The 14,728-nt window shown below is 42.1% G+C and overlaps 1 long non-coding RNA gene across 1 annotated transcript; it reads right to left on the reverse strand.

The window, feature by feature from the left end:
• Window positions 1–6,768: 6,768 nt before the first annotated feature.
• Window positions 6,769–11,735, reverse strand: LOC142070676 (uncharacterized). The gene is made up of 3 exons (XR_012666641.1): window positions 11,582–11,735; window positions 8,525–9,108; window positions 6,769–7,210 (listed from the first exon to the last, which is right to left on the reverse strand). It is a non-coding gene; the product is annotated as an uncharacterized LOC142070676 (long non-coding RNA).
• Window positions 11,736–14,728: the final 2,993 nt, after the last annotated feature.

Genomic DNA, 14,728 nt, shown 5'->3' on the forward strand with positions numbered 1-14,728 from the left:
AGTAAGGGGTGATTTCCCTGTTGGCAATCCTGTGACACTAGATTCTTCGTGGTACTTTGCCATGATCTAAGTATCGTCTCCACTGTGACATAGGATACTTTGCATATTGTCTCTGTAAAACCTGCTCTCTGTATTACCAATTTCTCCATGATTCCTCTGGGACAGAAGAGGAGTTGTTTCACTGATTTTTCTCAGCTACCATGAAGAACATCTCGTGGTTTCTGATTATTCGGCTGATAAGCTGATGAAACCAGAGAATCGTCACTGTTAGCTACACACACAGCTCTTGCTCCAGCTGTTGCTGTACCTGTGCATTGTGGCATCAGTTCTTGGTACAGCTCCCAAAAGCAGGTGCTGATTTAGACCCGAATGGTACTTTGGATTAAGTTCTATGGATTCCCCAGGCCCTGCCACGGTCTTGGGTTCCACTAACATTTTGTACATATACACACACACACACACACACACGCACTTCCTGACTACTTAGCTTGTCAGCTATTCTTTCAGACATGCTTCCCTCAAAGGCTCCATATAGCACTTTTCAGTTTGACAAATGAACATGGACAGCTGCCTCTTCCTTCTATTTGCTACCCAATTTGCCTAACATCCGGCCCTGACCTGCAGAAAGCACCTCCTTTGTGCAGGTGGGAAGAAGGGGATGTTCCTTGCTAGTAGTAGAGTTGGGCAGGACAGCTAGGGAGGCTCCTATGATCTAACTTTGCTGTTTGGGGCTGGAGCTCTGAAGTCTACCTCCTGTCTATTGATTATGCATTGCTGGAACTGCATCCAACACACTCAGTTATGCAGGACACATGTCCTCTAGCCTTAAAGGGCCGGTAACCTGTTACATGAACAAAAAGCTATTTTTCATTCAAAAATAACCGATTTCTAAAACAAATTTTCATGGGAAATTGTTGACACTATCTAAACACAAAAACCTCATGCTTTATTCTGCTGGGAGGGTTTAAAATTTTAATTGAAAGCATTTTGTCAAATATTTTTAAATGGTGGTTAAAATTTTACATTATCTGAAAACCAGATTTTTGGCAAGGGCAAGTTTTGAAAAGACACTTTTGAAGGAAGGGTGACTTGCATAAAAAAAAAATCACAAAAACCTTCAAAATGATGAAAAAGGGTTAGTTTAGAATATTTTGACTTTTTTTTTTTTTTTTTTAAGAATAGACTTTTGTTTAATCAGATCTTACTTGCATTAAGAAATGACTTCCTTCTGGACTGCCAATGCACTTAATATTAAATCTCCTTAAAATGAGAGTCCCTTTCCCCGGAACAGTTTAAAAAAGTGGTGAATGGGCAGTATTATTTGGGTTTTCTTTTCTTTTGAAAGTAGCTTTGGCTTATCTAGGTGAAGTAGTTGTCAGAGAGCGCTTCAAGGTAGAGAATATTACAATACAGCAGGCTAACATATTAGTCCATTGCCAGGCATCCTATTCAGAAAGAGAAAAGTGAACTCCAAAGTATACAGGAATTCAAGAGCTTCCAAAGGAGCATTCCACTACATTCTCCTTAGTCTTATTAACACAAAACAGCTAATAAAATCCGGCACTTTAATAAGGTTGGCTGTAAAAAGACTGTTCCGCTGTTCAAATAATTGAAAAACAGACTTTTTAGATCTTTGATGAGCAACAAGTTAAACAGTTAGCTGGCCAGGAAAGATTTTTTTTTTCTTCTTTCTGATCCATGTGTGTAAAATGCTAATTAAAAGTAGTACAAAGGCACAGCAGCTCTGAGGAACAAGTATAAGCACAGTGTAATCTGGCAAACGAAAATCATTGGTTAACATCTTAATTACCTGGTGTGTTCAGCGCTGTTAGAAAAGGTATCCCAAAACGATAGGGACCATTATACTAGTTTAACTGAAAGCGTATATACAATAAGACAAAACAAATCAATCTTTCCTATGTTGTTTTGTGCAGCCTTTACTACTGAAGTCAGTTATCTCTGCAGAATGCAGCTTCTGGCTTCAGGGATCATGCAAAGTTTAGCTCAGCAATCTCTGACCTGTCAATTTGTCTTGGGTCCTTTGACTTCTGCTAAATGTCCACTGATACTGAGCTACCTCAGTACCATTTAAAAAGTAATGTATCCATAGGCCATTGTGTTAGGCAAAGTATTTGGGGGTGGCAGAGGGGTGCAGAAAGATGCTTTTAAACCCCATTGTGCTTCCTGAAGCCAGCTGGAGACCAGTCTGGACCCTGGCATAATGTAATGCAACCTCAAGGCTGCTTTAAGTTGTACGTGGCTGCCAGTTGTACCTGTCAATTGCCAACAGCCCCCAGAAGCTATGCAGACACATCTCCTTTCCCCTGCCCTTTACAAGCCCAGAGCAGGTCTGGGGGAAGAGAAGCCCCGTCATAAGGCCTGTTGGCTGGAAGGACAGAGGGCTGAGTAGTGGGAAAGGTTGGACTAGCTTGATAAGCAGCCAAATGTTTAACATTTTGTGAGGTTCCTCCAACATCAGATGGTTTGTTTTACTCTGGTACAGTTCGTTTACTCTGTGCTTTTAAGTAGCAGTTGGCTCTGTTGATGCTGGTGTTTGTATGCTTATCATTTCATTTTCTGTGTAGTCACAGTGTACAGATTCTAAGAAACACTGGACCCAAAACAATATCAAATCTGCCCATAATTCTGACATAAAATCACCAGCCTTCTCAACTGGCTTCCTTCTTGAGACCCTTCCACCCCCCTGCACTGGGAGGAAGGACCAGAAGAGGAGCTCACTGTGGCAGGGCCAGTTGGAGGGTCAAAGAGAAGTGTACTATGGGCTACGCTTCAGAGGAGGTGCCCAGGTTGACTGCCTCCACAGTCCTGGGCAGCCTAAGCACCTCCCTCTGTAGCTGCATAACTGCACAACGAGAAGACTGCATGGACTGGAATCTCCCACTAAACAGCCACAGCTCACAGTTCCTCCAGGATCCATTCACAGCTCACCAGTGTCCCATTGTGTAGAGTGAGAGCAGCTACTGTAGTTTGGTCACTACATGTTCTTAGTCAGTGAAAAGAGCTGGCTTCTGCCACCCGCCAGCCTCTTGCATTTGCTGATGTTTTGGTGTCTTAGCTCAGCTTTCCATGCTAACTGGAACAGGGGGTGAAGGACCTGGAAGAGGTTTTCATACTGCTCCTGGAGGCAGACCCAGCATGCAAAAGCTCTGGGATGGTTCTGTCCTCACCTGGGCTGTGTGTGAAGAGTGACAATATACAGCGGACATTTACCATCTCCAAACGTACTATTTCACATTCTAAGCACCAAGAATACTGTAAATCATACAGAAAAGGTGAATTCTGTGGTGCTCTAAGTTCATTTTGTAGTAGCACCCCCTGTATATAATATATTGTAAGGGTGCGTGATTGGCTATACAAAGCAAGATGGCCAAAGATGGCTGCCATGATACTGGCATGTGATGATTTCGGTGGACAATATTGCAGCAGCCTGCGATTCCAAGCCAGAAGTGGATCTCACAACTTGATGTGCAGAGAAACTCGGTGCTTAATTTCACTAGAAGTGACATTTCAAGGACACGCAAACTCAGTGAGATGACACAGTTAAATAAATACCTAATTAGATAGATAAATCAAACATAGGAGGAAATTATTTCCAATTTTCCCCCAGGTTCAACTGGAATATGTTGTAAATAAAAAGCTCCACATGGTATTTATCTCATTCCAGGCCAAATTGTGGCTTTATACTCTGCTCTGGACAAGGGGTGTGCCTCACACAGGCCGGTTTCTTCCCTGCTCTCTTTCTGCTCTGGGGTATTAAAAATCTTCTAGTGCTGAGGAGTAGCAGATGCTTAATTCCACCCTGATGGTCAGTTTTCAGAAGGTGGAACCGAGGTCCTGAAGATGGGTTAACGTATGGGAGCACATGGGGATTGCATCTTCTTCTCTCCCTGGATTAAGGGAGAAACACTCCCTCCTCCTCCTCCTCCTCCGGTGTGGCTGGCCCTCCTCCATCTCGTTTCAGTATAAGACTGGCCTCACTCACCTGTTTGACAGGAGTAGTGGGTGCTGTGGAGAGGCTTCTCCTAATGCCCCTGCTCCAAGAAAGCCATACTGGAGACAGGATGTCCCACTCAACATCCCTGTGCACAGTCCAGACTCTGATCTGGCCCTCAGTGTTCACTTCAGAAGATCACGTTGCAGGAGGCTGAATTACACTCACGTTACTACCCAGTGAATGAGGCAGGGATTTGGGGATCACATCCTTCACTATGTCATTTCCTGAGTCGAGTGCTACACTTTGCAACCCTGCCATCCTTTAATGTAGTGTTTTAATATAATATGGATGGGCTCGGTATAAGCTACCTTTGAACTACAGTACTTTTTTTTTTTTAAACAAAGGAAAGCTAATATCAGAATATGGTGTTTTCTACCAATATTTAGCACCAGGAGGTCTGATGAAAAGGATAAAGGTGCTGTTCTGAAGTTTCAGATTTTATTCATCGTGGAAAGGTTTGCAGTCCCTGATCTAAGCTGGCAGCAGCTCCAAGACCTTTTCTGAGAGTGACATAGATGCAATCGCACCTCACAAGTAAGCTCCAAGAAAATATGATCCTGTTCTGACTCCTCTTAGCCTTGGGAAAGGAGTGCTAATGGTCCTTTAGTTGCTGCTGCTGTTAAAAAGCCATTCTTCATGTGGTATATAAATCTATAGGGTGCTACCAAATAGGGATTTAGAACTTAATGAGATTTACAGTAGGATTGTAAGGTATTTGGGGCAGGACCCTCTCTCTATGATATGTTTGTACAATGCCTAACACAGTGGGGTCCAGGCCTCTAGGTACTACCACAATACTAACAACAATAATTGTGTTAACTCTTTTCCCCAGGATTTTATTGATCGTTGTTGAATTAGGTATTTTCAAGAAGTTCTGCCTTTGGAAGGCTGGTTGGATGACTGAGTCTACCAAATGGTCAGGTCATATATTGCTCAGGTTGACACACGCTTTCAAATTTAAAAAGCAAAAGCAAACCTTGGGGCAAGAATTGTGAATAGGAGGCTACAGCTAACATGAGGGAAAAATTAGTGCAAACTTTCTTCTGATATTCTCCTAAATGAGAAGCAAGTTGAAGTCAGAATCCATTCTTAATTCAAGCTTTTTTCCCTCCTGCCTGATGCACTGTGATTGCAGTTTAAAATGAAAATGATTGGATTATACATACTTCAGCACATCCATAAATCCCCTTTTACCTTTAAAGTGCAGATTAGATGCTAACCACAGACAGTAGGTCACTGGAAATACTGAAAAGGTTGCCTCCCCCACCCTCCATTCTGCAGTCTTTGTCAAAAACTCCGGTGTCATAACTTAAAAATAGATAAACAAAATTCATAGCATATGCAGAGACTTGAGAGTCCTACCTTGAACCTAAAATGCTAGGAAAGATTTCACACTGAGTTTATTTCTTAAAATTCATCTTGTCGAGTAAATCCCAGAGCCATATTACATCTCAGTTCCAAAGGCATTTAGGAAAAAGAATACTTCATTATTTTGAAAACAGAAGACTGGCTGTTTCCCCCTCTTTATTTCTTTGTGTCCAAACATTCATAACACCCTGTTTGGGGAGGAAAAATTCCCATCCAAGTTGTAAAACACACTTATAAGTAAATGGAAATATATGAACAGAGCTGTACTGAAAACAAAACCTCCAGGAACAAGATCTTAGTTTGCATGCTTCTCACTGTTGTATTTTGTCCAATTTGCATATTTTAAAGACAAGCCTTTTAAAAAAAAAATTCTGATATCAGCCTGAACTATTCTCAAGCTTTGAACTTTTCCATTCTTTCTCCTGATTATGGCCAAGTGACCCATATTTAAAAAGCATTTACAATAAAATTATAGCACTTTCTTTTGTGCTGCTAGCTTTCCCAGTGAAAAGCCGAAATGTTTTAAAATTGTCACTTTTTGACAGAGGTAATGGCTGTAATATATTTAGTCTCTTCCCTCTTGTTGTGTTTAGAATGGCTATGCTAATAAAGGGCACAGCTGTCGATACTTTATGGCCTGCTGGGGGGGAAAAGGGGAAGGAAGGCAAAAAACAGATTGACTGTGTGTCAACAAATGCAGCTGGGAAAGAAAAAAAGGAGCCCCTTGAAGGCCTCTGCAACTTAAAGTCCAAGATAAATGATGTTCCTATGTTTAAAAAAAAATGGAGGTTGGAATTCAATAAGGGGAGGCTGAAAAGAGAACTGCTTAAAACTAAAAGCCTTTCTCTGCTCCGAGACAGCCTACAAGAGAAATGAGCAAATCTGACTACAGAAGAGGGTGAGCGGCCAAGAGAAAAAACAAAAAAGCCTATCCTGGAAAATATATTGCATCAATGAATGATCTGAAGTGCATTATCACCAGCAGGCAGAGAGAATACAGTTTAATGGAGACGCGATGGCAAACTTTTACACACTGTTGCGGTTTGGGGATAGGCTTGTGTATGGGGAAGAGGGGGTGTCAGCAGGCACTATAATTATTCATAACAAATAAATGAAAATTAGCCATTTGGAATAAAATACACATGTGGTGCCTGTTAAAGCTACTGATGGTGAGTCGGGCCTGCCTGCATTCAAGGCTTACTTTCTAATGTTCTGCTGTGTGTTTTGCCCTCACATGACCCACCTCTTATGGTTTTCACCCTCAGATCTGAAGTCAGCAGATGATCACATATTTGCTGCAGTAGGCTACAGGGAGTGGGACATCCTCCTTGCAATCTGATTCTGCCTCTCTTCTCTCCCCCTCCCCCCCCCCGCCCATCCTCTCACTCAAACCTACCTTCAGAAAAAAAGTTTTTTATTTTTAATGTTGAGTCCACATGTAGAACCTTTCCCCCTTCCTTTTATATAGGACCCCTGGTACGTGTGTTCTTAATGAAGGTGGTGTTTTTTCCTCGTTGTTGTTTGTAATTTGTCAAAATTAGTATTAATACTATTAACATTATAATAGAGCAAACTGAAAGGCAAGAAACAGACTCTGGGCCAGATCCCTGGTTGATGTAAATTAGCACAGCTCCATTGACTGGAATGGAGCTACACTGGCTGATTCACCTCAGTCTTGGTCTGCTCCTATTTCTTTCATGGGAAGCTGTCTTGTCGCTGGAAAGCAGGCACTTCTCCCCTTACATTGGCTTTCTTGGTGAGCCTGATGACCTGCTGCAGGAGAAAGCTTCATCTTCTAAGCACCTGTTTTCAGCCACCAGCATCCTCCTGTAATTAAATGGGGCACAATGAACAAGCTTGGAAGGGTGTGTTGCTTTCCGGGGCTTTGTTTGACAGTGTTAGTGCAAGAAACAGCTGTTACACTATAATCACTCACATTTCTTAAACGTAACAATTAAAATGGCGATACGACACCATTTTTAATATATGGTTCAAGGAGATGAGCTGTAGAATTAAGGCTGTGAAATTAAGATATTGCGTGTGGTCCAATATCCACTGAAGTCAATCGCTATCTTTTCACTGACACCAGTGACCTTAAGTGATGTAACCACGCGCAGTAAAACCTTATAACAGCTCTTGGGAAATACGCAGGGGATTTCATTGCAAGTGGTGATGTGACCATATGTGAACAAAGTCTGGACATAATCTTGCTTTGCTGCATGGCATATTGACGTGACTTGCTGATAACAAGCTTGTACTCGCTCCCTGACATTGAGGAGCACCTCTTCCTGTGCCTGGCTTGTGGAGCACAACAGTAAAGTGAGCTCAAAGAGCAGAAAGTAAGAGGAAAACAGTGATCCATCCATGAGCGACACTGCAGTCACACATACCAAGTGATACAGGATGTTCAACTGAGCCCCCATATGAGGAGAGATTAATAAGACTGGGACTTTTCATCTTGGAAAAGAGCCAGCTATAAAATCATAACTGGTGTGGAGAAAGTAAATAAGGAAGTGTTATTTACTCCTTCTCACAACACAAGAACTAGGGGTCACCAAATGAAATGAATAGACAGCAGGTTTAACATAAACAAAGGGAAGTATTTCTTCACACAACTCCTAGTCAACCTGATGAACTCTTTGCCAGAGGATGCTGTGAAGGCCAAGGCTATAACATGGTTCAAAAAGGATCTAGATAAATTCATGGAGGATAGGTCCATCAATGGCTAATAGCTAGGAGGGACAGGGATGCAAAACCATGCTCTGAAATGTACCTAGCCTCTGTTTGACAGAAGCTGGGAGTGGACAATAGGACAGAGCACTCCATGATTACCCTGTTCTGTTCATTTTCCCTCTGAAGCACCTGCCATTGACCACTGTTGGAAGACCGGATACTGGGCAAGATGGACCATTGCTCTGACCCAGTGTGGTCATTCTTATGTAATGAGGCTTACAAATGTACAGGCGATACTAAAATTAAAGGCAGAACAATTAACGTGGAATAATGTAACTGGAATTCAAAGGTTTAGGTGATGGGGTCCAACAGATGGCAAATGCAGTTAATCATAGAACAGTGTGTATGAGCCATGAAGCAGTCTAGCAGACATGTACTGAACCACCTTTTGGTCATTCTCAAACTTACCGGACTCAGTGTTTCCATTGCACCTGAGCTCTGCTTCGACAGAGTGGAAATGGGGATGAGCAAAGAGCTACTTAGAGTTGCCTGATCTGAAGCCACCTGTTCCAATGGGAGTTACAACTGCACAAGTTAGAACTGCTGCGCCCCCTAAATCTCCTTATGCTGTGGGCTGAGGTGGCAGTGGGCTCAGGAGGAGGCTACCCCAGCAGACTGTTTCCCTCCAAAAGGGGAATTCTCTGAGGGCATATCAGGCTGCTTTAAGTCTGTTTTGTGCCACAAAGTGGCCTTAGCAGACTGGAGAATCTGGCCCCATTTCCAGATAAATTATCCTCATTTGGTGTTTTATTTCCTCTTCCCAGGTGTATGTATTTACATGTATTTCTATCGATTCTCACTTCACGTGTGAGCCTCCTTTACAATCTCTCCTGGCCCAGTTGCAGTTTGCGTCTGTCCCCCACTGTATTTGATATCTTTCCAGTTCTGATACTGTAAGCAGATTTGTTCATACTTGAATTTACATCATCTTCTCGATCCACAGCACTCGGTTCTGAGGAGCTCAGAAATCAAGTTGGTCTTTGGGTGGAATCCTAGAGAGAGACAAAATATTCACGGTGCAACATCTTGACAATGTACTACCATATCTGCATCATCCAAGAATGCATGGATGAGAATGCTAACACTGAACATTTGCCCAGTATTTACATTGTGCCACATTGTGACTATAGTTGATACATTAGCTCCTCACTCCCCTCATCCTCTCTTGACTGCTGAGAGTGGAGACAGAAATTCTTTGTAGTTTCTTTTCTCCCCTGAGTGGGGTGATAGTGAGCAAACATACATCATCACTCCTTGTTGGGGGGTAAAAGTTGGAAACAAGTCACAAGTCCACCCAATTTAGACTTAATCAATTTCCCCCTTTATTTATACAATTTCGGACAGAATTATTATCACTTATAGTGTCAGGACATACATTTATGCCAGACAAATAACGACAGACAAGACAGAATTGGTAAATGGGCCAAAAAAGTTCTTTCATCTTCCATAAAAAAAACAAAACAAAAAAAAAAAAAACAAGGAGTACTTGTGGCACCTTAGAGACTAACAAATTGATTTGAGCATAAGCTTTCATGGGCTAAAGCCCACTTCATCAGATGCATGCAGTGGAAAATACAGTAGGAAGATATAGATATACAGAGAACATGAAAAAATGGGGGTTGCCATACCAATTCTAATAAGAGTAATTGATTAAGGTGGGCTATTATCAGCAGGAGGAAAAAAAACTTTTGTAGTGATAATCAGGATGGCCCCATTTCAAACAGTTGACAAGAAGGTGTGAGTAACAGTAGGAAGAAATTAGCATGGGGAAATAGTTTTTAGTTTGTGTAATGACTCATCTTCCATGATACTCATTGCCTCCTCTGATCCCTTGGTCTGGTCCTTTGGTCCCATTCTTTAGTTTCTGGTCCAGTGTTTTTCAAGTTTGGACCCACGTTCACTTACATGTTTTATACATTTCTGCATTTCAGATTACTTAATCTTTATCCAATCATCTTTTAGCACATCAACCTTTTGGATTTTAGGTAACCCATACATTATGCATGTGCAAGCTTCATTTACCCCACTTCTGTATTTTTCCTATTTGTTTTGCAGCTTCTGGATTATGTTGTTTTGTGACACCCTGCCCTGGGTCTTCCCAGAAAAAGGGGAGTTTTTACTTATCCTTGCATGTTTGTGTATCTCTGACTTATATCTTCCAACACGTTACCTTTGTTCTGTCAGCAATGACATTTTAAGCAGATTAGTAATTCTATGTAAAAGAAGAATTGGCAAAGCCACAGTTACTCCTGCAAAGTCATAGCCTTAATGTTTCATTCACTATACATAATTACATATCATTAATAACACAGGCTATCAAAGCTCTTAATCTTACCATTAACAATTCTTCATTTTATATTTCAGTGTTATATAGTGTCATATTTTATTCTGGGCTACCCTTAATCTATTAGGAAGGGTAGGGGAGTTTTGGAAAACGTGATGATTCTTTAATTTTTCTTATCTTTTTTTAAGCATGGGTTTTTCATTCAAAGTTTGAGGGGGGGGTTGTTTGTTTTTTGGGGAATCCATTACAAAAAAACTGCATTAGAAATTTCCCTATGAATGCATTTTGTGGGGTGTCTCAATTTTAGGGCCTTCATATTTAGTTGCTTGGTACCCCAACACTCCTCATGCTGTCTTGCTTGTGTCAGACAGGCCATGGAGTGCTCCTACAATTGATCTTTTGCTTGCCCTGTTTTAAGAGACAGGCTGAACAAGTGTCACTGCTCCATACCATTAATTCAGTTGTTGAACTGTGTCCACTACTGACCCCTGTGGTGTCCCATTTGGTACCGTTCCCCAGGCAAAAATCTTACCATTATAAATTACTCTCAGCTCCTGATGATACCAGCCAATCGGGAGTCCATGCTGTGCTTTGTTTTGTTTTCCCAGTATAGAAAACTGACCAGGTTTTTGGAAATGTAGACCCATATTTTGGGATGCTTAAAGTTAGGCTCCTAAATCCATATCTAGACTTTAAATAAAAGTGAGCTAATTTTCATATATCCATATGCACAATATACAATCGCTATTTACATAACACTGTCAGTAACCAAACACCAACAGGCAACACACACTTATTTAGGGGGGTTTTGTTTTTTGTTTTGTTTTTTCAGAAATGCCGGTTACTAAAAGTACATAATTTAAATATAATCAGCATAATATTGTAAACTTAATTTTTAACAGCTTCACAAAGTATCAAAACTGACTAATGACAGTAGTCATTACTAATCCCATTTTTAGTGTAATTTCTGGTATTATTATGGAAGCTAAAGTATTTATTTCCATGTGTTCTAATGTACTTTTGTAAACATCTTTTCAGGTTTCCTGGAAGCGTGCTCTAGTAGTACAGATTGTATCATTACATTAATGGTGTCTGTAACAGGGCACGCTCAGTATTGCCAATCTCAGCAGATTAAAAATCAGTAGTCCTCCCCCTCCCGCAGTTCAGCCCCCCAGCCTCACCTCTGCTACTCCAGGGGCTCTTCACCCTCCTAGGTGTTGCAGAGGGAAGGAACAGAGGTGCTGTCCTGTCCCCCTTGCTCACAGGAAGGGAGGGGTAAAGCTATGCTGAGCTGTCAGGCTTTTTCTGTTCCCCCCACCCCTCCTGTGAAAATGGTTAGCAAAGGGGAGGGGAGTCCGCTGGCTTCTTGCAGGGCTGAATTGCAGGAGAGAGCTAAAGCTTCTAGCATCGTCCAAAGATGAGCTCCAGAGCCCTCAGCAATCCTATCACTCATTAAAAAAAAACCCACCAGAGCTGGCTCTTCTCAGGCAGGCTATGAGGCCAGCACACCTCTGTACTGATTTTTCTGCCCAGAATGGAGGCATTCTGGGGACTGTAGTTCCCAGCAAGTATGGGAACTGTAGGCCTGACAGCAAGGAATGCTGGGAAGTGGGCCAGGACTACAAGTAATCTCTCTTTCCTCCAAGTGAGGGTGACTGAGTGAAACCTGTGGTAGGGCTTCTAGCTAGGAGGGAGTTTTACATTTAGTTATTTTTTCCATTTTGTTTGTTAGTTTTTCCACTTTTTCTCTCACTAGAAAAGTGTGAAAAAGTTAATAAAAAAGTTAAACAAAATGTAACTTTGTCACCCTCTAATGTTTTGTTTTGTTTGTTTTTATTTGCTCCCTCCCCCCCCCCTTTTTCTGGGATTGGGGAAAACCAAAATGAAAATAGCTTCTAATCAAACAAGTTTAACTGCAGTTCTTTAAATCAAAGAAATTCCTTAATTTTCAAATGGGGGGGGGGAAGAAATCTTTCATTTAAATATGCTTTTGTTGTTGTGAAAAATAAAAAAACAAGAATTTCAACAAACCCTAGGAAACTGTTCATTTTGTGAGCCATGGCTCTGCCTTGCCCCAAAGGTGAAGGTTTTAGACTTGAGTTGAAATGACCTTTTTTTCATTTAATTTTATTTATTTATGGACTTTTATTACACCGCCAGTGATGGAGTTTGGCTTGGCCAATGAACTGAACTACTCACAACAAGAGAGAAAGTAAAACAACAGCTACTCCAAGGACAGAAAGGTAAGTCACTGTGACAGCAGCCATTATCATGTAGCTATATTTTGATTTTAATGGAACATAACTCCTTTGCTTGTGAGTATGGCCCAGGTCTCCAAAAGAATTTAGGCTCCTGACTTCCATTGAAACCAGTGGGAATTAAGGGCTTTAAATACCTTTCAGGATCTGGGTCTATATGTCTCTCCCTGTGCAAATCACATGAATATTTTGTAATTGATGGTTGAAAAAACAAATGAGGTCCACTATCTGGGTTGGGAATGTGAAGCACAGGACAATTACAATTATCAACTCCATTCCCCTTCCTCACCGCAATCATTATATCTCCTTGGGTATCTTGCATTCCTTGAACCCACAATGTCTTTTCTCCCCTGTCCACATTCCATGCCCCCTCCCCCTGGGGTCTCATCCATCTTCCTTCCTTTCTTGCTTCCTCCTTCTATACCCTCCCACCACTGCAGCTTCCCACTCTGCTCCATGTCTCTTCTCTTCTTGCCTCCTCAAGATACTCCACCATTTCCTAGACTCCAGCCTCAACACACACCCTCTTAGTCTGTTACTCCAATCCTCCAGCCAGTAGCACCTTTACCTCAGCCCAGCCAAGGGCATCAGAAGAGGGTTAGTTTGTGAATAGTTATACTAGAAGCATTATTCTTTATAAATGTAAAATCATCTCTTCCCTTGATAACCACCATCATAAAAAATAAAGGATGGCAATATAATGTCAATCAGTATGGATTTATGGAAAAGAGATCTTGTCAAACAATCTTTCTCACTTTTTGATGGGACTAGAAGCTTGGGTTGATAAAAGTAACAGATGTAGACTTCTGCAGGACATTTGACATAAAATACAATGTTCTAAAGAAAATTAACATAATAGAAAATCAATGCAGTATGTATTAAATCGACTAAAAACTGGCTAACTGATAGTTCTCAAAATTGTAATTGCAAATGAAGAATTATCCTTCAGTGGGTATGTTTCTAGGGGGATCCTGCAGGGATTAGTTCTTGGCCTAATGCTATTCAATATCTTTATCAATGGTCTGATAGAAAATATAGTCATTGCTGATAAAGTTTCCAGATAATACAATTTGGTCAGGTGTAAATAAAGGTAAGGACAGGTCAGTTGTACAGAACAATCAGAATGTCTTGATAAGCCTGGTGCAATCAATCAATACGCAGGGTCATAGATCTAGGAAAAAAGGGTGTAGGCCAAATTTACTAGATAGGGGACTGTGTCTTTGAAATCTGTGACTCAAAAAATGATTTAGGGGTCATGGTGGGAAACAGCTGAACATGAGTTCCCAGTCTGATGATGTGGCTAAAAGGGATAATGTAATCCTTCGATCAGTTGGATGTATAAACAAGGGAATATTTGATAGGAGTAAGGAAGTAGTTTTATCTCCATATAGCATTGGTGAGGCCACTGTTAGAACACTGTGTCCAGTTCTGCTATCCACACTTCAAAGACAAGGTTGAAAAATTGGAGTAGGTTCCGCAAAGTGCCATGAGAATGATTTGGGGACTGCCTTACATGTCTTTGATTGAGTTCCTTATGTCTCTCACTGAATCTAACTTACAAAAGAGAAGGTTGAGGCGACTTGGTGATGGTCTATCTCAGGGGTGGGCAAACTTTTTGGCCCAAGGGCCACATCGGGGTTACAAAATTCTATGCAGGGCCGGGTAGGGAAGGCTGTGCCTCCCCAAACAGCCTGGCCCCCACCCACTATCTGCCCCCTCCCACTTCCCGCCCCCTGACTGCCCCCCTCAGAACCCCTGACCCATCCAACCCCCCCTGCTTCTCGTCCCCTGACCGCCCCCTCCTGGGACCCCCCGCCTCTAACTGCCCCTCCGAGACCCACCCACTATCCAACTCCCCCTGTCCCCTGACTGCCCTGATCCCTATCCACACCCCTGCCCCCTGACAGGCCCCCTGGAACCCCACCCCCTATTCAACCCCCCCGTTCCCCATCCCCTGACTGCCCTGACTCCTATCCATGCCCCTGCCCCCTGACAGGAGCCCCCGGGACTCCCTGCCCCTTATCCAATCCCCCCACTCCCCGCCCCCTGACCATGCTGCTCAGAGCAGCA

This window comes from Caretta caretta, chromosome 1 (genome assembly GCF_965140235.1).
Source record: "Caretta caretta isolate rCarCar2 chromosome 1, rCarCar1.hap1, whole genome shotgun sequence".
In the NCBI taxonomy this organism is placed as follows: Eukaryota; Metazoa; Chordata; order Testudines; family Cheloniidae; genus Caretta; species Caretta caretta.